Consider the following 24,523-nt stretch of genomic DNA (forward strand, 5'->3'; position numbering starts at 1 on the left):
CTAATCTTTAAAGTCAAAATAAGTTCACTGTAGTATTTTATTTTGTGTTTTGATATGTTTGCAGACTGGAGACTATTAAAATAAGTCATATAGTGCTGTATCTTAGCAGCAGTTAAAAAAGGAAAGTTCATTCTAACCCTGTGATTGCAATACCTAGGGCTTTCAGCTTCAGCTTAACTTTACAAAACCCAGGAAATACCAGGTACATGTGGACCGCCCTGCACAAGTCTGTGTCCTCCTTCCACCTAATGCCGTAAGCAGCTGTGCTCAGTCATGTCTGACTCTTTGTGGCCCCATGGTCTGTAGCCCGCCAGGCTCCTCTATCCATGGGATTTTCCAAGCAAGAATACTGGAGCAGGTTGCCATTTCCTTCTCCAGGGAATCTTCCCAACCCAGGGGTTGAACCTGCCTCTCTTACATTTCCTGCATTGGCCACCTGGGAAGCCCCATACCTATGCCATAGTGGGTAATTTTTTTTCATCTATGAGTGTATGTATTGCTGAGATTGTCCTAGGAAATTTAGTACAATGTGGCAGAAGTCATTTTGCTCACCAGACTTCCATGTGTCCTTAAATATTTCCCAGCTTCTCTACACTCAGGTTGAGGTCAAGTGACTAGTTCAGACCAATGAATTGTGAGTGGAAGGATGTTTCTCGTCCCTGGACACCTGGGCAAGGCAGTTCTAGCTGATGCAATGTCTCCCTTTTGTCCACAACCTTCTTGCATATGATGTTGCTACAAGGGGAATATCCTTGGCCCACTTTATATTAATACTTTGGATGAGTAAGAAAGGACTTTCTATTAAGCTTCTGCAGTTTTGTGATGTGGAATGAAACCTAGATTATACTAATCAATACAGACATGAAGGCTTATATTGTCATGTAACTATAAATTATGTAAATTTTAAGCCTAGAACAGACTATAGGACGCCCTTAGTCATTGAGCTTATAGTATGCCATAAGGTTTGTATGTGTGCTAGTTTTTCAGCTCTCTGTTAGAGAAGAGTAAGCCTTCAGCATCACGAATGAAAAAGGAGTCTTATGTGAAAATCAGCATTGTCAACTTTCAAGGGAATAAAAGTGAGAGGTGGGCACTTCAAGACACAGAAATAGGGATCAAATAACGCCCATGGAGCTTTCTTTGTCCCTCTCACGACAAGGATGGAGGAGGCAGGAGTCAAGGGCAGATCCCAAGTATGCTTAGGCCTTTGAAACTATTCAGGGAGATACTTTCTTATAGAAGGCTGCTAATCCAGTCCACATAGTATTGGATTATTACTAAGATTTATTTTTAAAAGAGAGAATTTAAGAAACTTTACTCAAATCCCTTTTCATATGTGTGCTTTAGACAATGAACATTTTACTTACTGACTTTTGGAAAGAACCTACTTATTAATTTACTCCTTGACAAGAAGAAGAATATCTTCCCTGATTTGGGGCTTAAAATTTCTCTAAAATATGCTGTTTTCTCATTACATAGTTTATGCAGATGTGTTTTGGCCGCAAATGACAGAAATCTGATTCCAATCCCCTAAGGCTTAAAGAGAAAACATCCTGCATGAAGATCAGAGAAGGGGCTCAGCTAACAGAGTCTTCCAGGTCGGCTAAGGCAGACGGCTTCTATCTGTCCATCATACTGCTGTCTCCCCTCCACTCTCCGGTGGAATATCTTTGTCTGTTTACTTTAGTAGCCTCCCGCTGACACAAGGAAGGTGATTAACAGCTTCTACGTCTTACGTTTCAGTCTCAAATTTGACATAGGGGAGACTGCTTCTCTTCCCTAAGTTGTATGTAGACAAATTCTGGGGAAGACTGCTAGAATCTGGCCAACTTTGCATCTGCCCCTGCAGGCAGTGGATGGATGAGAAGCTAACATTGGCAGCCTCAGGGGAACTGTGTATTTGGTGTAGGACATGGGCTGTTCCCTAAGGGAATGGCAACACGCGTCCCTGAGGAAGGAAGGCTCTTGAAGAGAAAGCAATGTGTTCATGACTCTTTTTAAAGGAGCTTCCTCAGTGGCCCAGCGGTAAAGAATCTGCCTGCCAAGGCAGGAGATGCAGGAGACATGGATTCAATCCCTGGGTCAGGAAGATCCCCTGGAGAGGAAATAGCAACCTGCTCTAGTACCCTTGCCTGGAGAATCCCATGGAGAGAGGATCCTGGCAGGCTGTGGTCCATGGGGTCCCAAAGAGTTGGACCCGACCAAGGTACTGAACATGGCACTCTTTTAAAATTAGATTAATATATGATTTCCCAGGAATAAAACCATATGCCGCTTTTTTACTAATCACTCATGAGAACTTTGTATTTCTATAGCTAAATAGCTATCTAGGTGTATGTCAAAATGCCCGTACTGTATGTAGACTCTGGGTTGCCTAATGGAATATAATACATAATAGCCAACCAGAGGACTCAACTGTATCTGACAAGAGTTGGCCCCTTGAGTGGAGCTTCAATCTACAAAGTCCTAGCATCTCAGGATTGTTTGTTAATGGCTTAATATTCCTATGAGATGCAGAAGTGTATTGCCACTAAAATAATGAGATCCAAGATAACAAATATGCAATGTGGACTTGGCCACTTTGTTGTTTGTGCCACACTTTTGACCTTGGATCCTCATTTTCCCTGTCTGTAAAATCACAAAACAAAATGATGTTTGTACATGTACCATATGGTGTCCACTGGTCAGGGTTGCTGCCCAGGAATAAATAATTATAATGTAGAGAAAGCACTGTGTCTCATGCTTAGGAATTTTTAGCGTTTGACTTGTGGTTGGTGCTTCCTGTTGCTGGTGTTGGTTTGATATTAGCCACTAAGAATGAAACTTCTGATTAGGTTTAAGCAAGATAGTAAATCTGACTAGAGCAACCTGTGCCGATAAAGTGTGGAAACAGAGGATGGAGCAAGAAATTAATAGGTCAGTAATCAGTTCGAAAGCAGTATAGCCTTTACTCATGTTTGCTGTGGCATTTCCCCTATGCCTCCTACTTTTCAGCTGGTGAAGTGGACATAGCTCATTCTTTTGGGCCATCTTATATGTGTTCATGTGACCTAGTCATGTCTGACTCTTTGTGACCCCATGGACTGTAGCCCGCCAAGCTCCTCTGTCCATGGTATCTCCAGGCAAGAATACTGGAGTGGGTTGCCATTTCCTTCTCCAGGGGATCTTCCCGACTCAGGGAATTGGGCCATTCATGTATATCTGAAAATCCTTCCTAAGTTTAGAGGAATCTCAACTTCATAATTTCCTGCCTCCCCATGAGGGTAAAAAGTCAGAACTTACTTTCATAAAATTCCCTGCCCCTAGGGCCTCCAGGCCCCATTAACCCAGTACTGTAGGAAGGCCAGGTTTATTTCAGAAACCACTGATGTGAAGAAACAGCGCGCTGAGCTTCATGCTTAGGAGATTTTAGTGTTTCATTTGTGGTGGTTGCTGCTTTTGCTGGTGCAGGTCTTGATATTAGCCGTAATTAAGAATGAAACTTTAGATCAGGTTCAAGCAAGATGGTAAATCTGACTAGAGCAACCTGAAGAACTTCTCGTCAGAAGATGAGATGGTTACAGAGACTCCATGACCCAAAGCAACACAAAAGTGGTGTCATGTTCAGAGCCGGTGGGATTTGTGTTACAGGCTGAGGGTGTGTGGCCGCTGGTGGCAGCCATAATATGCCCCCTGGAGCAGTCCGTTTTGCGGTATGGTTTAGGCTGTGCTATAGACTGAACTGGGCTTCCTTAGTGGCTCAGACAGTAAAGAATCTGCCTGCAATGTGGAGAGCCTGGGTGTGATCCCTAGCTTGAGTCGATCCCCTGGAGAAGGGAATGGCAACCCACACCAGTATTCTTGCCTGGAGAATTCCACTGACAGAGGAGCCTGGCAAGCTACAGTCCATGGAGTCACAGAGAGTTGGACACCACTGAGTGACCAACACACACACACACACAGACTGGTTAGAATTGCATAGACGGATGTGTATTTCATGGATCTGACTCAACGATGAGGTCCCCAACTGTGGCAGAAGTGCTGGTTCTGCCCAATTATGCACAGTATTTGGGATCATCAGAGATGGGGATGCGTGGGTAATCCAGTGTCGTAATTAGGAACTAGGCGTCCTTGCTCAGTCATGTCTGATCCTTTGTGATCCCATGGAGTGTAACCTGCCAGGCCCTGCTGTCCATGGAATTTTCTAGGCAAGTATACTGGAGTAGGTTGCCATTTCCTACTCCAGAACTAGGGACTAAACCTTATATAATTTCATTGATTCATTTATTCTACATGTGTACATTGAACATCTACAATGTACAAATTAGTGGCTTGGCACAAAGCTATCAGACACAGGAGTTGCTTACAGAATATGAAATAGATACTTTCACTTTTCTTTATTTAATATAAGCTATGATATATATGAGTAAAGAAACATAATAGTTGGTATGAAACTGCATAAGAAGGAAACATATCTCAAAAGCATGATCAGGGAATGTTTCTTGAGCTGAACTTGAAGGTTGAGGATATATCCATCAAAGGAAGGGAAGTATCTAAAGCTGAAGAAATAGTGTAAATGAAAGCCCTAAAGGGGAAGAGTTATAGAGAGTTCTAGTAGCAAAGAAGAGGGATGTGGTTAATACATGAGGGCAAGATGGAGAGAGGTATAGTTGATGGCATAAAATCCACTGAAATGGATGGCATAAAATCCGGAATGTGTTAAAATACAATTAATTCTCATTATGTGAATCAGTTAGTTATGTTCTATGATGTAAATATTGAAGTATTGCCTACTGAGCTCTCCTGCTTCTAAGCAAAATACAAGGTTAAGTTCCTGCAAGCTTCTGGTCACGTTTTCACCAACTGATCAATAGATAACTTTGTTTTATGTGTATTTCTATTTAAAGACACCTTGTTTAATATATGTCATCAGTTCATGAACATGAAACTCATGTCAAATGGCACTGTCACGCGTGCCTGAAAGAAACATGCGTAACATGTATGTTTTTCCTTTGAGGCACATCACAGTCTTCTTGTGCTTAGTCACCCTAGGCAGCGACCAGAGCGCTAGGTTTGAAAGCCATTTCAGACAGCAAAATCACCAACAGAAAGCGATTTGGGAAATGTGGGAACTAGATAGGAAGACCCTTGTTTATCGATGGAGAGCTGAAACAAGAAGGCAGAGTGTCACCTCGTTTGACACCTCAGTTGGGAACATGCATGATGACTGATTCCAGTTTGTTTCCACTTTGCACATCTCCATGATGACAGTGAAATTACTGCAAATATTGATTTGATGATTACAAGTGTATTTTAGGGAGCAGACAGGTTCAAAAATTCAGAATCCTAGGATAATGAAGATCAACCTTACCTATAGACTTTATATGAGAGAATTACTGTTTCCTATGCTGTACAAAAAGGGTTTGGAGTAACCCAGTTTTTATTATAGTTGTTTTATCTATTGTTTTTAAGAATGAGATAAGCCTGCACCATCAAAAATTTAATTTACGTTAGCATTTATGATTGCACTAATGCAATTGATTATCACCCTCGATTTTACTGAAGTTCATATTAGTGGAATACAAATTCCTCAAGCTATTAAAGAAATAATAATGATACTTAGAATCTTTCTAGTCACTAGAAGGGCATTAACTGGAAAGCTTTGGGAAGCTTCTATGGGAGCTATGATAAATTTTTGAAGCGGTACTCAGTAGGCTTACATTGTTCTCATTAGAATGTGCTCTGCACTCCCTAGGAATGTTTTATGGTTATAGTGTGTTGTTGGTTCATGCCATGCTTCTTTGGCCTCACCTCCCATGCAATCAATGATTGGATTAAATATAAATCCAAGGGACCAAATGGAAGCAACCTATATATTTTCTCAGCATCCCAGTAATGAGTGTGTATTCCTGGAAGGCTGAAAAGGAATAAACCCAATAGAACTTTGATCTACTTTGGATTCATATGTTCTTTTCAGATGATGAGTGAAAAAAATTTGTCAATAAAAACATGCGTGAAATCCAGATAATGAATAAAGAAGAAGAAAAGAATAAGCACTGTGTGTGTATTAGTGATTTGGAGTTTCTTTTAATTTTTCCAAACTCTCAGTGTTCAGGTCCACAACTTACATTGATGAAGAAAAATCATCTAGAGACCAAAAGCATTTACAGTATCCTCTTAGTCCTATTAATTAGGAGAAAAAAAAAATTGGAGTAAGATCAAAGTATTTGAGATTTTATCTCAGTTGTTGTAAGCTGTTGAGATGTTAGTGGAAAGATGAAATGTTATGTGCTGTGGAAATGATGGTTGTGAAATCCACGTGGCAGAAATAGCAGGCAGCTGCTTATTTGACTTTTGGGCTACAGAAACTATTTTTGAAACAGAGATCTTGCTCAATGTTGCAGATTTCTGTCATCTTCCACAGAGCAGACGTGGATCTAGAGATGGAGAAACTTTTCAAAGCCGCCCTGTTTTCTTTATCTTATTGTCTGGGATAAACTCCCCCCTCCCATATCAGAAACATGCAAAGGATTGAATTTTAATAACCTCATTTAGAATGTCCTTGAACACTTTAGAGGTTGTCATCAACCTTCCAAATACTTCTTGGTTATGAAGAGTATTTCACAATTAGTTTAAAGTATATATAAAATATCTAAGAGTTAATTTTGCCTTTTCAGATAAAGAAAAGCAAGTTTAGTGAGATGACTAAGATGAAATGAACTATAAGCCTTTCTCATGAGCACTGAAGCTATTAAGAAATATTAAGTACCTTTATGTTGTGACAAAGATATTACTTAGAGGTGTTCCTTAAATCAAACATGGTATGTTTTAGTAGCTGGATAAAACTTTACAAGGGCAGGATAACCTCTGCTCCTTAAAGTTGGTGCTCATGTTAGGTCATATGCAACTGAAGTGGAAGTTTAAGGCAATTTATGAGTTTTCCTGACGAAGTAGCGTGGCCCCCGTGTACTGCAAACATCCCAAAATATGCACGTGAAAGAAAACAAGGAAAGCATTTTTATCCACCTTGTATTTAAGTTCATATTTGTGACCTCTTATTCTTTATAACTAGTATTAATCTCATAGGTTTAATGAATGATATAGCAGTTAACATTGAATAATCAGCAGATACAGATATTTTTTCTATCTACTGGTACAGAAAGAAAATTGAAAATAGAAATGGTTTATTTCTGTATTTTCTGTAGCTATTCCATCTCCCTTGGAGAGCCAGTAGTAGTGGCAGAAAAACATATCTCACCAGGAAACCTGAATTTCTGTTTGGTTTTAGACATTTTGTTGCTTTAACTAAGTCACAAATATTTACCATAGAATGAATTTAATAAGTCCCAAATTAGCTAAACATTTGAATATTAGTTTTACCTTCAATGATACTTATATAATATTCATGACCTTTCAACTGTCACTGTTTTTTGGTTATATTTTTTTTCTAAGGCGTGATCCTTTTTTTCCACTGACAGACTGTTTCAATTTCTTGGTAGTGTTTAATTGTTGATTTTTAATTCATACATGCAAATATATAAAAACTTTCAAAGATTAATAACTGATTCTTAACTAAATTCCCAAACAAAAGAGGTCTTTTTTGCCACCTCCCCTACCTTGTTTTTTTAAAGAGACAGTATGCATGCATGCTAAGTCGCTTTAGTCATGTCTGACTCTGTGATCGATCATGTCACTGTAGCCCACCAGACTCCCCTGTCCACGGGGATTTTTCGAGGCAAGAATACTGGAGTGGGTTGCCATGCCCTCCTCCAGGGTATCTTCCTGAACCAGGGATCAAGCCCACATCTCTTGTGTTTCCTGCGTTGGTAGCTGGGTTGCCTACCACTAGTGCTACCTATAACATAGTGCAGATGGTGGTTTAGGGTACAGACTTGGATTTGCCTGCCCAGACTCCGGCCTGCCACTAACCAGTGGAGTAGTTCTAACAAGTTACTAGATACTTCTCTACTTCAGTTTCTTATAAATAAAATGTCTTTGCTTCTGTTCATGAATATACATTTCTGAACTCTCATTCAATTAGTTTGATCCCCCTAATTAAACATGATGCAAAAGAACAAGGTGGTTATCGGGGCAAACATACTTGCCATGTAAACCTGCGTATGTGATGTTAATGTAATGCTCTAATCACTTAATTGCAAATACATGGGGAAAAAGTGAAAGCAGTGACATATCTCCTTTCTTGGACTCGAAAACACTGCAGATGGTGACTGCAGCCATGAAATTAAAAGACACTTGCTCTTTGGGAGAAAAGCTATGACAAACCTAAACAGCGTATTAAAGAGCAGTCACCACTTTGCCAACGAAGGTGCATATAGTCAAAGCTATGGTTTTTCCAGTAGTCATATACGGAGGTGAATGTTCAACCATATAAAAGGCTGAGTGCTGAAGAACCGATGCTTTCAGATTGTGGTGTTGGAGAAGACTTTTGAGAGCTCCTTGGACTGCAAGGAGATCAAACCAGTCAATCCTAAAGGAAATCAACTCTGAATGTTCATTGAAGGACTGATGCTGAAACTGAAGCTCCAATGCTTTGATCACCTGATGTGAAGAGCCAACTCATTGGAAAAGACCCTGATGATGAGGAAGATTGACTGCAGAAGGAGAAGGGGGCAGCAGAGGATGAGGTGTTTGGATGGCATCATCGACTCAGTGGACATGAATTTGAATAAACTCCTGGAGATAGTGAAGGACACGGGAGCCTGGCATGCTGCAGTCTGTGGGGTTGCAAAGAGTCAGATACGACTGAGCAACTGAACAACAATAACAACAACTAACATTGAGCTTATTTAAATTGTTTCAAAAAATCAAAATTATCCAAAGGCCTGCACAGCATCTCCAGTATAGAAACTGGAGAAAATGGATTAAGGAGAGAAGTATCAAATGATAATGCTAAATTTGCCTTTGATTTCAAATTAAAAGAAATATATAAATAAGAGGAAAAGCTCATCTTTCTATTACTATGATCTTGTTTTGCCTCTCTTTCTTCTATACAAATGTCAAATTAACTGTTTTAAATTTTAGTCCCAGCTTAATGTTCTGTATTCTAGGTTTCTTTCCTTTCATTTCTAGTCTTTTTTTATGCAGTAATCTGAGAAAAGCTATCTGATGTGGGATACATGAGGTGCCAAATCCATCATAATTGCAGAGAAGCCATTGAGTCATCATCTTTTGCTGTGAATGGCTGCATATTGTCTGAACAGATTTTAACGCAATATGTATACAAAGTGAGCACCATACTCGGTAACATAATGCAGCCGGAGAAAATTCAAAACAAAGAAGCTAAAAGGATCAGAAACACATACTTGGTTTGTGTTTATTTTTGAAATAGAGGATAGCTCCTGTATCAAGACAGACAAATCAGATTTTGTCTTTATAGGGTAGAAATATCAAGTCTAAGAAGAGAGATAATGAAAGAATATAAAGTTCTGAAGGGTATGGATTATGTGAATAGATGTAACTAAATTCCACAATATTGGAATTTCAGTGAGAGAGAAGGAAATGTAGGACCCAAGAAAGCCTGTAAAAGACAAATTTTATAAGAGAATCATAATCCAATAGAATGTATGATCCCAATAAAAAATGAATTAGACCAAAATTTTAAAAGAATCAAAGTTTAGATAAACTCACGAATGGTAGATCTAGATATAAATGGCAACAAAGGTGTTTAATTATATTCCTCATCAGTTCATCCTTATTGAGGTTGTTGAATTGTGAATTTACTAAGAATAAGATAGCATGATTACCTTTCAAGGAAATATTGGAAAAGCAGCTCATACTTTGGTCTGTCTGACTTTAAAGTTCATATTTCTGTTTACTTTCTGTTTTAGTGATAAAGGAACCTTATCCTTCAATTAAAAAATAAATTAAAAAAAATCTTAAAAAGAACCTTATCCTTTTCTTTCTTAATTTCCAGGTTGGGATAATATGCATCAGCCATATATTTCATCCATTATGGCATCACTATCAAAAGAATATAAAATAGGAAGGAGAGTATATTTGTCCTAGTTTGGAATTTTCTTATATTACTGTTAAATTTGTATACTTATAGTTGACTACAGTTTCTTGATATCACTTTTTTTCCTTGTGAATTTGATCTGTTTTCTTGAATAAAATATAATTTTCTGAAGGCATAACTAGTTCTCATGCCGATAGAAATGTATCTTTCTGTTATTGAAAAGGACCAGTCATAGTAGTATGAACTTCCTGTCTCACTAAAATAACACAGAGAAAAAGTACAACTTTGAAGTCAGATAGGCCTAGGAATGCCAAGTTTCTAATGTCTCCTAAAATTTGCTATCTAAAGAAAATATCTTATATCTCCTAAAAGCGTGTTATCTAAAGAAAGCTTTAGTGCTTCCTCTACAAAATGAAAGAGGATTATGGATTCCAACATAGACAGTTTGTTGTAAGAGAAAGAGTAGGTCAGGAAGTAGTAGTTACCATCAACATTATCACCATCATCATTCGATCTCTCTCGAGTGAGAACCTAACTCCATATTCACATCCTTAAACTTGCCATTACCAATGACTGTTAAGCCTCTCACAGTCTCGATTTTCTAGTATTTTTCTCTCCACTACTGGAGTCTATCTTAGCCCATTTCCTCCAGTACCCAACCCTAGGAACCCTTCAGTTGACTGGTACTCTCCATATGTGTGTTGATACTGACCCACGTGTCGGTGTACGAGCTTTACCCGCCTTACCTAGCTAAAGATCAGCTTCAGTGATGATCACTTCTTTGCATACATTCTCAACTTGCCTGCCTCACTCCCCACGCACTTCCCTGCATCCCTCGATGAAACCGGAATTGCCTCAAGTTGGCTCTTCACCAGCTCTGTGCCTGCATTGCACAGCTCACTGAAACTGCAGAAAAATAGGCTACAGGATGTCAGTTCAGTTCAGTTCAGTCGCTCAGTCGTGTCCGACTCTTTGCGAACCCATGGACTGCAGCACACCAGGCCTCCCTGTCCATCACCAACTCCTGGAGTTTACCCAAACTCATGTCCATTGAGTCGGTGATGCCATCCAACCATCTCATCCTCTGTCGTCCCCTTCTCCTCCTGCCTTCAATCTTTCCCAGCATCAGGGTCTTTTCCAATGAGTCAGCTCTTCACATCAGGTGGCCAAAGTATTGCTGTTTCAGCTTCAGCATCAGTCCTTCCATTGATCACTCAGGACTGATCTCCTTCAGGATGGACTGGTTGGATCTCCTTGCAGTCCAAGGGACTCTCAAGAGTCTTCTCCAACACCACAGTTCAAAAGCATCAGTTCTTTGGTGCTCAGCTTTCTTTATAGTCAAACTCTCACATCCTTACATGACCACTGCAGGATGTACTGGTCTCTTAATTATGATCATAATCTCAAATAGGCCTTTAGCTGCCTGGTAGCCATAGTCTGTATTCTGTTACTCTAATCCAGTCTCTCTCCCTTTCCATGAGATGATCATTTCTCACTGAATTCTCATTCTTAAAGTCCACTGTCATCTTCTCCTTCATTCTTTTTTTTTTTAAAGCAGTTTTTATGGGCGTATAGTTGATTTACAAAGTTGTGTTAGTTTCAAGTGTATAGCAAAGTGATTCAGTTATACATACATACATACATATCTATTTTTTCAGATCCTTTTCCCTTATAGGTTATTATAAAATATTGAGTATAGTTCCTTGTGCTATACAGTAGATCCTTGTTGGTTATCTATTTTATATATAGTTGAGTGCATATGTTAATCCCAAATTCCTAATTTACCCCTCCCCGCTCCTCCTTCATTCTTTTTTAAAAAAAAAATTTATTTATTTGACTGTGTCAGGTGTAGCTGTAGCATGCGGAATCTTTGATCTTTGTTGCGGCGTGCAGGATCTTTAGTTGTGGCCTGTGAACACTTAGTTGACGCTTGTGGGATCTAATTCCCTGGGACTGAACCCAGGCCCCCTGCATTGGGAGTGTGGAGTCTTAGCCACTGGACAACCAATTAAGTCCTGTCTCCCTCCTTCTTCATTCTTTATCCCAGGTGATAATTTTGTTCTTACTTCATTAAGAAAGTTTACGTAATCAGAAGAATTGTCACATGTTTTACTACCACATTTTCCCAACTGTGTACATCTGAACCTATGTAGTCTACCTTCTTACCTGTCCTGTCTGCATCCCACTAATGCCAAGCCCTTCACTCACGCCCTTCCTCTTCTGTCTCTCACTTGTTGAAGGTCACTGCGGATGAACTTCCTCTGCGTCCTTCATTGGCAGTAGCGTCTCTTACAACAGGACCATTCCCATAGCACAGAAACATGATCTTTCATCTTCCAACTTGGGGGAATAAAATGAAACAAATGTATAACATTCTCTAGACTCCTATTTTCTGTCAACCACACTCTATTTATTTCCTTCCCTTTAAGTAAAACTTCTTAAAAATGTTGCTGTATTTGGTATCTCTAATTTCTCTCTTCCTAAACTCTTTGCCCTCACTCTCATCAATTCTCATTCCCACCACTCATCTGAAGTTGCTACTTTGGAGATCAATCATGACTCCGATGTTATCAGTTTAGTGGTTGTATTTCAGTTCTCATCACACTGGACTTTTCAGCAGTATTTGATATAGTAGTGATTGGTCTTTTATTAAAATTTCTTAATTTTACTTGTAAAAGACCATGCTTGTGTTTTTTCTGTTGCTGCCACAAATGGCAGCTCAGTATTTATTCCCTTAAACTCCCAACATTGGAAAGGTCACCTCTTGAATCTTAGTTTCTACATATACTTGCTGTGTAGGTGACTCACACTTTCTCATGACTAGAGCTATTAATTTATAAGTTAATGCCTCCTAACTTTATATTTCTAGTCCCAATCTCTCCTGAACTTTAGACCTGTGTAGAAGGATTCAACATTTCCACGCAAAAGCCTCATAGGCATTCTCACTTAACCTATCTACATTTGATCTGAAATTCTCCCCCAAAGATATTGATCATGCCAAAATGTTTAGAACCACCCTTGACTTCTCTGTTTATTTTTTTCTTGATCCCAGTGGGCACATCTTTTGTTCCACCTTCTAAACAAATCCTACATTTGATCACCTCTCACCCCCACTGTTGCCATTACTTGGTCCAAGGCATGACTGTTTGCGGTTCAGATTATTATTGTAGCCTGTGATTTGGTGTCCCTGTTTGTGAACATAGTTGCTGGTGACATCCTGTTGTAACCTAAGCCCAATCTTGTCTCTCCTCTCTGCAGACTTACTAAGCTTCCACGGTTTCTCATCTCCCTCTGAATATCCCCTCTCCTCTGTTGCTCCCCGGACGTCCTCATTCTCCCTTTTGCTCACTCTGCTCTGGTACACTGGTCCACCCGCCATTCCTAGGAATGTCAGCCTCATAGGAACCTGCTTTCACCGCATGTATTCACTCACTCAGCCATGTCTGACTCTTTGCGACCCCATGGACTGTAGCCCACCAGGCTCCTCTGTCCATGGAACTTTCCAGTCAAGAATACTGGAGTGGGTTGCTATTTCCTCCTCCAGGGGTCTTCCCGCCCCCAAGGATCAAACCTGCATTTCCTACATTAGCAGATGTCGGTTTCTTTACCATTGTGCCTGCTGGAAGCCCGCATATACACTTGGTCTTAGCCATAAGGCTGAGAAGTGACTCACACCTCTTCTGTAATAAACACATATTCACCTCAGGGATTTGCATCTATTCTGCCCTTTACCTGGAATTGCATTTTCTTGATGAATATCATTTAAGTATTGCTACACCCATGCCTCTGCTTCATTCAGGTCTTTACTCAAAATTCACCTTCCCAGAGAGGCCATCATCTAGAGCTATCCTAGCTAAAATTTGAACATCACATCCACACAATTTTGTCCTCCGTTCTTGCATAATTTTTTTGTTTCTGTAGCACTTGTCACTGTCACTTAGTTTTTTTTTTATCAGAAAGCTTTCTGTGATTATAGAAATGTCCTTTAAATCCGGTTATCCAATATATGTTACCTATTAACCACATGTGGCCATTGAACACTCGATATGAAGTTAGTTTGAGAAATGAACTGCATTTTTATTGTTTTTTATTTTAACTAAAATTTTAAAAAGCCTTAGTTGACTAATGGCTACTGTTTTGGAACACCCGCCCCCCAACTAGAACATGAACCTCATAAGAGCAGGGGTTTTTCTGCGTTTTGTTCACTGTTATAGCCCCCCTGGGTAGCTATGTCCTGGAACATAGTAGGTGCTTCATATTTTGAAAGAATGAACAAATGGATTATTGTCGAAATTATTTAAAATCATAAGCTTAGCCATGAGAAAGTGAATTATCTTCCTGGCTATGCTACTCAATAATGGTGTGATTTTACATTCTCAAAACCCAAATGTCTTTGTTCGTGTTTTTTTTTTTTTTTCTTCATTTAATTAATATGTATTGAACTATTCTGTGTGCCAGAAATTATTGCTGTCCCCAAATAAAAAAGACATAGTCTTTTAAGCAGTTTGTTATATAGTAGAAAGTGTAATACACTTTCCATAATTAATCTAATTTACTGTTATGTCATAAAGTAAAAAGTTCATCCAGTTAAGACAAGGAGTTTCATCCAGTTAAGACAAAAAAGAAGTAAAAGTTATTAGATCTGTGTGAGACCCCCTAATGACAGAAATATGAACTACCGTGAGTTCAGAGAAGAGACATAAAAGGCAGTCTTAACGGTCGAAGAAGAGTTGGTGTAAAGGGAAAAGCAAGACTTCCTGGAGGATAAAATGGATTTGAAATGTTTAGAAAGAATTGGCATTTTAGTGTGATGGCAACAGACACTGTATGCAAAACTGACCCCTCCCCATAACATAAAGTGTGGAATGTGAGACATCTGAGTGCGCGGCATTGCATGCTATGGCTTTCTGTGCTGTTGTGAATTCATGGTATAAACGCGCAGAAAACACTCATAAGCTCTGCAAACCCTCTGGGACTTTCTATTACAAAATTCTAAAATAATGGTTTTTTCCAACTGTTGTTCCCTGTTTGCATTGATTTAAAAAAATATATCCATTGCTTTTCTTTTTATGTGTATGGGAAGTGTTTTCCTACTTACAGTTAGTGAATATTTTACAAATCCTTCTTTTTTTCATTCCTAAACTGGCATACAGGTTATAAAGACTAACAATGGAAGTTTTAATTGTGGGGATAAAGAATATATGTATAAATAATGTCTATGTCATGGGATATCCATCTGTATGATTTTAATGCACAGAGGCCTCCTCTGTTTTGTGAGCAGTTGTGTACACTTTCCAAGAAAATTTTAAAGCAGAAAAACCTGGAAGACCATAGAAGTGCAAAGCAGCTTCTCTTACATCCTCAGTACTGCTTTTGTGTCCATCTTATGCTAGTGTGAGGATTAGGTGACAGTGGAAGAAAAAGTACAATTAACGTGTCAAAGTGGGATGCCGTTTCCCTTTCACACCAGCCAGAGGACATATCAGGTGCCTCCCTGAAGGCTAAGTTTATTGTCATAGTTCAATATCAGTTTTCAGGCATGTACATATAGAAGGAAAGAAGAAAATGCAATTATTAAATAATGTTAATATTGACAATATGTTTAAAAACCGCATTTCAAATCTTTCTTGAGGTTAGTCTCTAGGCTTTAATAACAATGAAAAAGAATTTAAAGAGAATTATAATCTAACTGGCTAATCTGATGTATTATTTCATTCTTCCCAGGGAAATATATGTTGTTTTATATGATATAATTTATAGTAGACTTGCTGAAACTAGGTGGGTGCTTATATCTGAGAGATTTTCAACTGGCAAATAAGTAAATAAAAATAAATAAATGGGACTGGAATTTAAGACATAAATGGACTCTAATTTAATTATATGGATCATTATAAGCAGTTAATGATGTCATTAGAATATTTTTACTAAAAGTCTATTTAAAGAGATGGTGGGGGGTGGTTTTGTCTTTTAGGGATAATTTCTTTAAAATTGAGTTTTAGGGGAATTTTCTGCATGTGAGCAAAACAATGACAGAAAGTTCTACATCAGGTTTTTGGTTGTAAAATAAAGATGATAATAGAACATTTTTAGTTTATGATAATATCAGTAAATTAGATAAATTATGGAAAGTGTAGTATACTTCCTACTATGTCACAAATTGCTTTAAAATGGTGTCTATTGAAATTCCATGGCCAAAGGATAATAATATATCCCCCAAAATACTGTTGGATAGATGCTTTCCCTCAAGAAACCTCTGTATTTAATCCCAGAGATATAGGGAATAAGTCTTTGCTCATATTTATAACTAAATAAGCCTCTTCCCTGGTGGCGCCAGTGGTAAAGAATCTGCCTGCAGTGCAGGAGACCCGGGTTCGATCCCTGGGTTGGGATGATCCCCTGGAGAAGGGAGTGGCAACCCACTCCAGTATTCTTGCCTGGAAAATCCCATGCACAGAGGAGCCTGGTGAGCTACAGTCCATGGGGTCGCAAAGAGTCAGACACGACTGAATGACCGACACTACTATTACTATAACTAAACTAGTAGAATGTGGCTGTTGAGTTCTTAATGTCATATTATAAGCACAGTTTATCATTAAACTGGTAAACATTAAACACCTAAAATCCACTTCCAACTCCATGTAATTTAATGTTATTTCAAGAAACATTTCATGCTTTTAATTATAATTACATGAGTTCGTAGACCTTTACAAAGTGAAAGAAGGTTTTCTTCATTCTAATGCTGATTTACCTTACAAATAAAAAGCAGATGAAGAAATTGATGCGTTTTCTAAAAGTTACCCAGAGAGTAACAGTGGTAGGCTTAGGACACCTGCTACAGACTTCCAGGCTTTTGTGGATCCATCTTTCATTCTTTAAGGATTACTTCTCTTTGTTAGGTCAGACTCTGTCTTTCCTATGAAAAATGGTAATAACGTTCTTCCATTAGAAATGACTTCTCTTGGTCAAATTATTTTCATCACCAAAAAACGTCTTACGGATTTAAAATAATTTCTGTACTGCTTAATTATACTCAGTGATATGTCAGATGTATTTTGAAAATTATCCTGAAGAAGTGTCAGCTATATAGTGATTATTATTATCCTACTTGGTGATATTATATAATAAATGCCTTTACTTTTCGATATGTTTAAGTCTTTCAAAAAGAATATGAGCTGTTACTCCATCACCTTCCTTAGTATTATTTGATCAAGCTACTCATTTTTTGTTCTCTTAATCATCTCTCATAAATCAGTGCCTTAGCCTTTTAGACATTTCACTTGTTTCTCCCTGAACTGCCTCCTACGTGTTCTTATTATTGTAATTTATTTCTTGAGTGTTGACAGTTTATTTGGCACTGTTCAGAACAAAACATCTTTCTTTTTAGAGAGGTGACTCAAATTGCCACATTTTGTCTAGTGTGGTCTCAGCAGACCACAGAAAGAATGGACTGAACCATCCCAATAAAGTTCCAGTTATGAGAAAAGGATCAAAGCCACTAGTTAATGGGTAGAGTTCAGAAGCATTTTTCATCTCAGTCTAATCTTTCCCCCGACTGTGTTTAAAGTTATCTCAGTTATGGTGAGAAATGAGTACGTGTGGCTGATTTGGGTTGCCTTGGACCTGCAGATTACCAGAATCTGATTTCAGTAGCGTTCGTGTAGCAAATACAAGCAACTTGAAACTTCTGGGAAGGCCTTCGGAATATAAAGAGTAGCAATTTTTATTGGCCAAAGTGTGGGTTTTAATCAGTATTTTAAACTGTCTTGAAAGGAGAATATTTAAAGTTTTTAGGTATAGATTGAGAGACATATTAAATATATGTTTTTTATTAATAAGTATATGTTCCAGTTCAAAAGAAAGGAGAGAAAAGGTACGGAAAAAAGGAAGGGAGGGAAATATACTGATTTCAGAAATTATATTTGTTCTCACAAATCTCTGCTTTTCAGTTTGATATTGAATTACATGGTCTAAATCTTATTAGCCAATTTCTGATCCACCAGATTTTAACAACCCTCTTAATAGTGAGCAGGTTAGTAAACCACATTGAAAATTAAAAGCATGCTGAATTGGGCACCGGGAAACCTGACTTCTAGTCTAGTATCTTCCATCTTCAGACTCTCAGGGTGGCTTGCTCTGACTCTGTCTCATTTATCCTAAGACCTAGTACCCTCAGTTCAACTCCTCCCCAAACTCACCACTCAATAAGCATTACTTACATCTCTTAAAAAAAAAAATGGGGAACTTAATGCAATACAGTATTTAAAAATAAGATTATCCAGAGATTCATATTTTATGGCCAATGCATAAATGGATCAAAACAGAGATGTGAAGAGTCACCTCAAATAATAAGAAAGACCCTCTAGGCTGCAATAGTAATCACAGTAAATTCTTTTGTTCATCTAGATAAGAATGATACTCCAAAGGAGTGGTCATGAGGCAGAACTTGCTAATACCCATCCAAACACTGTCCAATGGTAAGGGAACTTTAGCCAGGTGATTCTGAGTATTACACTTTTGTTAGCAAGATCATTGAAAATGTGAGGTGGATATACATGTTGTGTTGAGAAGGGATATGAGTGCATATTTGAGTAGAGTTGGACATGGAAAGATGACTTAATCCCTGTGATGACTTCTCTGGTCTCCATTGGCTGAGTGTGGAGAGGTGGGTACCGACAGAGAAAGTGCTATGTGAAATCCTGCATGCTTAGTTGCTCAGTCGTGTCTGACTCTTTGTGACCCCACGGACTATAGTCCACCAGGCTCCTCTGTCCATGGGATCTTCCTGGCAAGAATACTGGAGGGGGTTGCCATTTCCTCCTCCAAAGTATCTTCCCAACCCAGGGACTGAACCCTTGTCTCCTGTGGTTCCACCATCTTGACCGGCATTGGCAGGGGGATTCTTTACCACTGAGCCACCTGGTAAACCCAAAGCTGAATTATTAGAAAAGTATAGAGCAGCACTGGGACACTATTGAGATTACATTTGCAGTTTGAGATCACAAAATGTAAAGGCACCAGTCAGTATAGTTTTATGATTTTTCTACACCAGTTTTCAGGTCTTTAGTAAAATAAGTATGGGAAAGGGAATCTTCCTGAGTTCATCCTGAGTTAGGTATTTTCCAGATAAACATTATGGAGGAAGGAGTAAATGAGCCAAGGATGTCTTGAAGGAGTTTTTCTAAGAATTAACCATCCAATTTAAATTCCACGAGGGAAAGAAGTGTAGGAGAACTGGATAAATGTTGGAGATTGGAGAGGGAAGCAATAGCATCTATGGACTAGAACCTTGATGAGACTGGAAATTGTTGATAGTGAGGATAAGAGCAAGTAAAATGAAAGGTCCAAGTTGGTGAAAGTGATGTTTATAACTGGAACTAGAGGGAAGGTAGTGTCTTGGTTGATGATAAATTCCAGTTTATGACCATTCATTGATTGCATCATTGAGGTAGAATTCAACCCAAAAAGAGAAACAAAGCCAAAAGGTCAGGGGAAATAAATAAAAAGGTCAAGAAACTACATAGCTACATGTATATTGATGTCCCTAAGAAAGGTGATGGCAGTGAAGTAAAGTTTGACTCTTAGCCAGGAGCCAGCCATGAATGTGAGTGGGAGAGACCCAGGTGCCAATAGATAATAGCAAGAAAGAGTTTGGAGAGCATGCTATAACTTGATGGAAATAGCTTCAAAGAAGCACAGAGATTTATAAAAGAAAGAGCAAAGGTGGATAGGGAGTTTAAAAGATGATAGAAAACTGGGAGAACACGTATGCCACCTCCTGGCCCTAAGTGCTTGGGTGGGAGATAAAATGCTTTCCGATTGAAAGGGCATCTAAGCAAGCAGTTTCTTAATGGAGCAGCCATGGCACTGAAAAAAGACAAAACAAGAAAAAATCAAATAAACCATAGAATGTGAGTTCCATAGTGCACAGCAGAAAGGTAGAGAAAAGAGTATTGTGTGATAGATTTGATGGAGCAGCAGGGCTGTGAAAGGTCACTTCTAGGGTGATCAGAATGGACAAGTATTTGATGCAAATGGGACTAGGGCCAGCCAGAAGAGTGATGGCATTACTCAATTCTAGTTCTCTGTTCCTAAATATTTCCTTCTGTGACAGGAAGTCATCCACTGCATATTCTCCCCTTAGCAACACACACAAAATGCCCCTGATGGCTGTTACCTTATATTTATGCAGCATTCAATAGTCTATCAAAATAAGTGATAATAGCTTGAACTAGCATGGCAAACAGTCAGTATGAGTTTGTCCGCAGGCGATGAGTATGCTCTTAAATTACTGATGAAAATAGTATTTGAATTTATAAGACACAACATATCCTCAAACAATGTTCTAGATTATGAATGCCACACTGTGAAACCTATGGGATGATATTCAGTCATGTTCCCCTTGAAGGGACCCACACTTCTTTATATTGTGTTGTACTTTGTACAGGAAAGTAAAACCCTGGAAATTCTGAAAATGTAGCAACTTCTGAAATAAGGAAATATTAAATAAGTAAGAGTTCTGCTTAGATATTTGTCTGAGATTGTTTTTCCAGTTTGTCTAAACTTTTTCTTTATAGTTCATTTCTGTAACTTAAAACCTGTGAAGTACTTTTCCACTTCGGATTGTTAGTGGTGTCATTAAGTTGGGTGAAAGTCATGCCCCATATATGTCATCACTCGCTACTTAACTCATTCTCATTAATCATGCCTGTGTGTGGCTTGGATAATTAAGTTCATAATTATCCAGTTTTCCCCTTGAAGTCATTTTTCTTCCCCTAGTGTTGAGCTTCCTGTTAAAATCTATACAATTTCAGTATACCCTTAGGAGATGAGGTCACCTATTGGTATTATAACTCACATGTTGATTACTAGACAGGTCAAGTGGGTTCTTCCTTCCCTTTTTCCGTCATCTCTTTCTGACTTCTTACTTCATGTGAGTCTTCTGTGACAATAAATAAATAATTGTCTGGAAAAATGGTGTCTTCATTTTCTTTCTGTCTCTCTCACATGTCTTTCTCCTAAATGTCATTTTCTGATTCCCATATCATTATTCACTCAACATTTTCCTTCCTCTCTTTTGGCTATAATTTTATAGCCTTAATTCTTTAATTATCTGTGAAAACTAAAATTTTATGACTCATCTCTCTCTACAAAAAGCCCAGATTTTTCTTTTTTCTTCCTCTTTACGTGAAAGAGTTTTATAGTTGAAGGTTTTACTAATCACATGCCTTTATGGTTTTTAAAATGATCAGGCAGAAAAGTGATGAGTCCTCACTTTGTTAACCAATTTGTCTCATTCATTTTTCACGTAAACCAAGTTGTTATTTCTCATTTAAACTTGGCTGGATCAAAGTAGGCATCTGAAGACAGAAAGACAGTTCAGGAGAAGCTAAACACAGCTTTCAAATAGCAGATAAGATAGCTGACTTTGATATCTGGGTAGTGCTATCCAGTTGTCTACTTCTGTGAAGTAAAGTGAAGTGAAGTGAAAGTCGCTCAGTCGTGTCCGACTCTTTGCAACCCCATGGACTAAGTCCATGGAATTCTCTAGGCCAGAATACTGGAGCAGGTAGCCTTTCCCTTTTACAGGGGATCTTCCCAACCCAGGGATTGAACCTAGGTCTCCCACATTGTGGGCAGATTCTTCACCAGCTGAGCCACAAGGGAAGCCCTACTTCTGTGGATACAGTTAAAAGTAGGTCTGGGAATTGATTCTTTCTTTAAAGTTATTGATAATCATTGAGGTGTTGTAGTAGGTGAACTGCAAGTTTTCACATTTGCAAGTAAACTCTGCAATGTCTACACAGAGGTCAGTTGTGACCCACTACTTATGGGAATCTAGACTGATTTTTTAGAACAGAGATTCTCAATGATTAGTTCCACATTTACCAGGAATGATCGAAGCCTTACCCTGCAGGATCCACATAACTTATTCCTACCACAGTTCAGTTCAGTCGCTCAGTCATGTACAACTCTTTGCGACCCCGTGGACTGCAGCACTCCAAGGCCTCCCTGTCCATCACCAACTCCTGGAGTTTACCCAACTCATGTCCATTAAGTCAGTGATGCCATCCAACTGTCTCATCCTCTGTCATCCCCTTCTCCTCCTGCCCTCAATCTTTCCCAGCATCAGGGTCTTTTCAAATAAGTGAGCTCTTCATATCAGGTGGCCAAAGTATTGGAGTTTCAGCTTCAGCATCAGTCCTTCCAATGAACACCCAGGACTGATTTCCTTTAGGATGGACTGGTTGGATTTCCTTGCAGTCCAAGGGACTCTCAAGAGTCTTCTCCAACACCACAGTTCAAAAGCATCAATTCTTCAGTGCTCAGCTTTCTTCACAGTCCAACTCTCACATCCATACACGACTACTGGAAAAACCATAGCCTTGACTAGACGGACCTTTGTTGGCAAAGTAATGTCTCTGCTTTTTAATATGCTGTCTAGGTTGGTCATAACTTTCCTACCAAGGAGTAAGCATCTTTTAATTTCATAACTGCAATCACCATCTGCAGTGATTTTGGAGCTCAGAAAAATAAAGTCAGCCACTGTTTCCACTGTTTCCCCATCTATTTGCCATGAAGTGATGGGACTGGATGCCATGATCTTAGTTTTCTGAATGTTGAGCTTTCAGCTCAACTGGGCTAAAACACTGGGCTCTCTAAAATTAGAAATAGCTGAGAAACACAGGTCCAAAAATTATAATTTTTTTCTCTATTTTCTGTGCTAATATATAAATATAGTTAAATGTGAGAATTGAGTGTGTTAGCTTTTATATCACTGTTATATAGTTGCAACTGAATAAAATATTGGTAGGGCTTCCTAGGTGGCTCAGTGGTAAAGAATCTGCCTGCCAATGCAGGAGTTGCGGGTTCAGTCCCTGCATTGGGAAGATAGTCTGGAGAAGGAAATGAAAACACACTCCAGTATTCTTGCCTGGAGAATCCCATGGATAGAGGACTCTGGCAGGTTACAATCCATGGGGTCTCTAATGAGGCAGACAAATTTAGCAACTAAACAACCACAAAATATTGGTAAAGCAAAAAGCACTATTATTTAATAAACCAAGTAAATCACAAGAAAGCCAAAGAATGACTTTACTAAGGAGCACTTGGTTGATAGCCATATTTTAGACAACATTTTTCCTGCGTATCTGGACCAAGTCCATATATTTTACGCTTTCTTTTATTTATTAAGGGATGTATTCAGATTCCAGGCAGCATTTTTGAGCTCAGCAACTCGCTCTTGAATTACATGCTTCTCAGAGTGGAATGGTTTAGTAGTCTTCTATTTCACTGTTGTATGATTCTGTTAATAGAGCCAAGGAGTTTTCAAGCTCTGACATCTCTTTACCACTTATGCTTGTCTACAGCAGTGTTTATCCACCCATCCTTCCTATGCAGAGTCCAAGACCCATAGAGAGCTTTTTAATAGATTATAAACAAAATGGGAGGAAAACCTATCACTGCACAAAATAAAAAGCAGAGACTTTTTTTTTTTTTTTTTTTTTTGCTGACAAAGGCCCATATAATCAAAGCTATGGTCTTGCCAGTAGTCATGTATGAATGTGAGAGTTGAACCATAAAGAAGGCTGAGGGCTGAAGAATTGATGCTATTGAACTGTGGTGTTGGAGAAGACTCTTTAGAGTCACTTGGACTGCAAGGGGATCAAAGCAGTCCATCCTAAAGGAAATCAACTCAGAATATTTATTGGAATGACTGATGCAGAAACTGAAGCTCCAATACTTTGGCCACTTGATGGGAAAAGCCAACTCACTTGAAAAGACCCTAATGCTGGGAAAGATTGAGGGCAGGAGGAGGAGGGGATGACAGGAGATGAGATGGTTGAATGGTATAATTGACACAGTGAGCATGCGTTGAGCAAGCTCTGGGAGATGCTAAAGGACAGAAAAGCTTGGCATGCTGCAGTCCAAGGGGATTGCAAAGAGTTGGACATGACTAAGCAACTGAACACCACCACCACAAAATAAAAAAACATCAAAGTGTAATCTAAAGGAAATAAGTTGATTAAATTTCTGCTAGGCAGGTCCTTTATATCTTTATGCCTTATGTCTTTGAGGGGGAAGGGGAACTAATCTAATTCCTTTAATATAATAGTTAATAACACATGCATGCCTGCTGCATGCTAAGTTGCTCAGTCATGTCCGACTCTTTGGAACCCTGTGGACTGTAGACAGCCAGACTCCTCCATCTAATGGGATTCTCCAGGCAAGAATACTGGAGTGGTTTGCCATGCAAACCAGGGAATCTTCCTGACCCAGGGATCGAACCCACATCTCTTGAGTCTCCTGCATTGGCTGGTAAGTTCTTGACCACTAGTGTCACCTGGGAAGCCCTAATAATGCATATTGTGAGTTAAATGCAAAATTATTCAAGCTCAAACATGTTTAGATAGTTTATTCTTATGTATGTCCAAGACTTATGAGGCAAATGAGAATCTACCCTTAAGTCTTTTTCAGAAACCTTCAAATTAACTGACAAAAACTATAATATTTTATATTTGTGTGACATTTTAAAATTTCTAACATTCTTTAATATGCATTACCTCATTT

The 24,523-nt window shown here is 38.8% G+C and overlaps 1 protein-coding gene and 1 long non-coding RNA gene across 7 annotated transcripts in view; one reads left to right on the top strand and one right to left on the bottom strand.

Moving 5' to 3' along the window:
- Positions 1-24,523, top strand: part of SLC16A7 (solute carrier family 16 member 7) — a 180,794-nt gene that overhangs the window by 126,207 nt on the left and 30,064 nt on the right. The gene's annotated exons all lie outside the window — the stretch shown is intronic.
- On the bottom strand, positions 3,724-16,462 carry LOC122427325. Its single transcript, XR_006265392.1, has 3 exons — positions 16,428-16,462; positions 10,579-10,588; positions 3,724-3,857 (listed from the first exon to the last, which is right to left on the bottom strand). It is a non-coding gene; the product is annotated as an uncharacterized LOC122427325 (long non-coding RNA).

This window comes from Cervus canadensis, chromosome 25 (assembly GCF_019320065.1).
Source record: "Cervus canadensis isolate Bull #8, Minnesota chromosome 25, ASM1932006v1, whole genome shotgun sequence".
Taxonomy (NCBI): domain Eukaryota; kingdom Metazoa; phylum Chordata; class Mammalia; order Artiodactyla; family Cervidae; genus Cervus; species Cervus canadensis.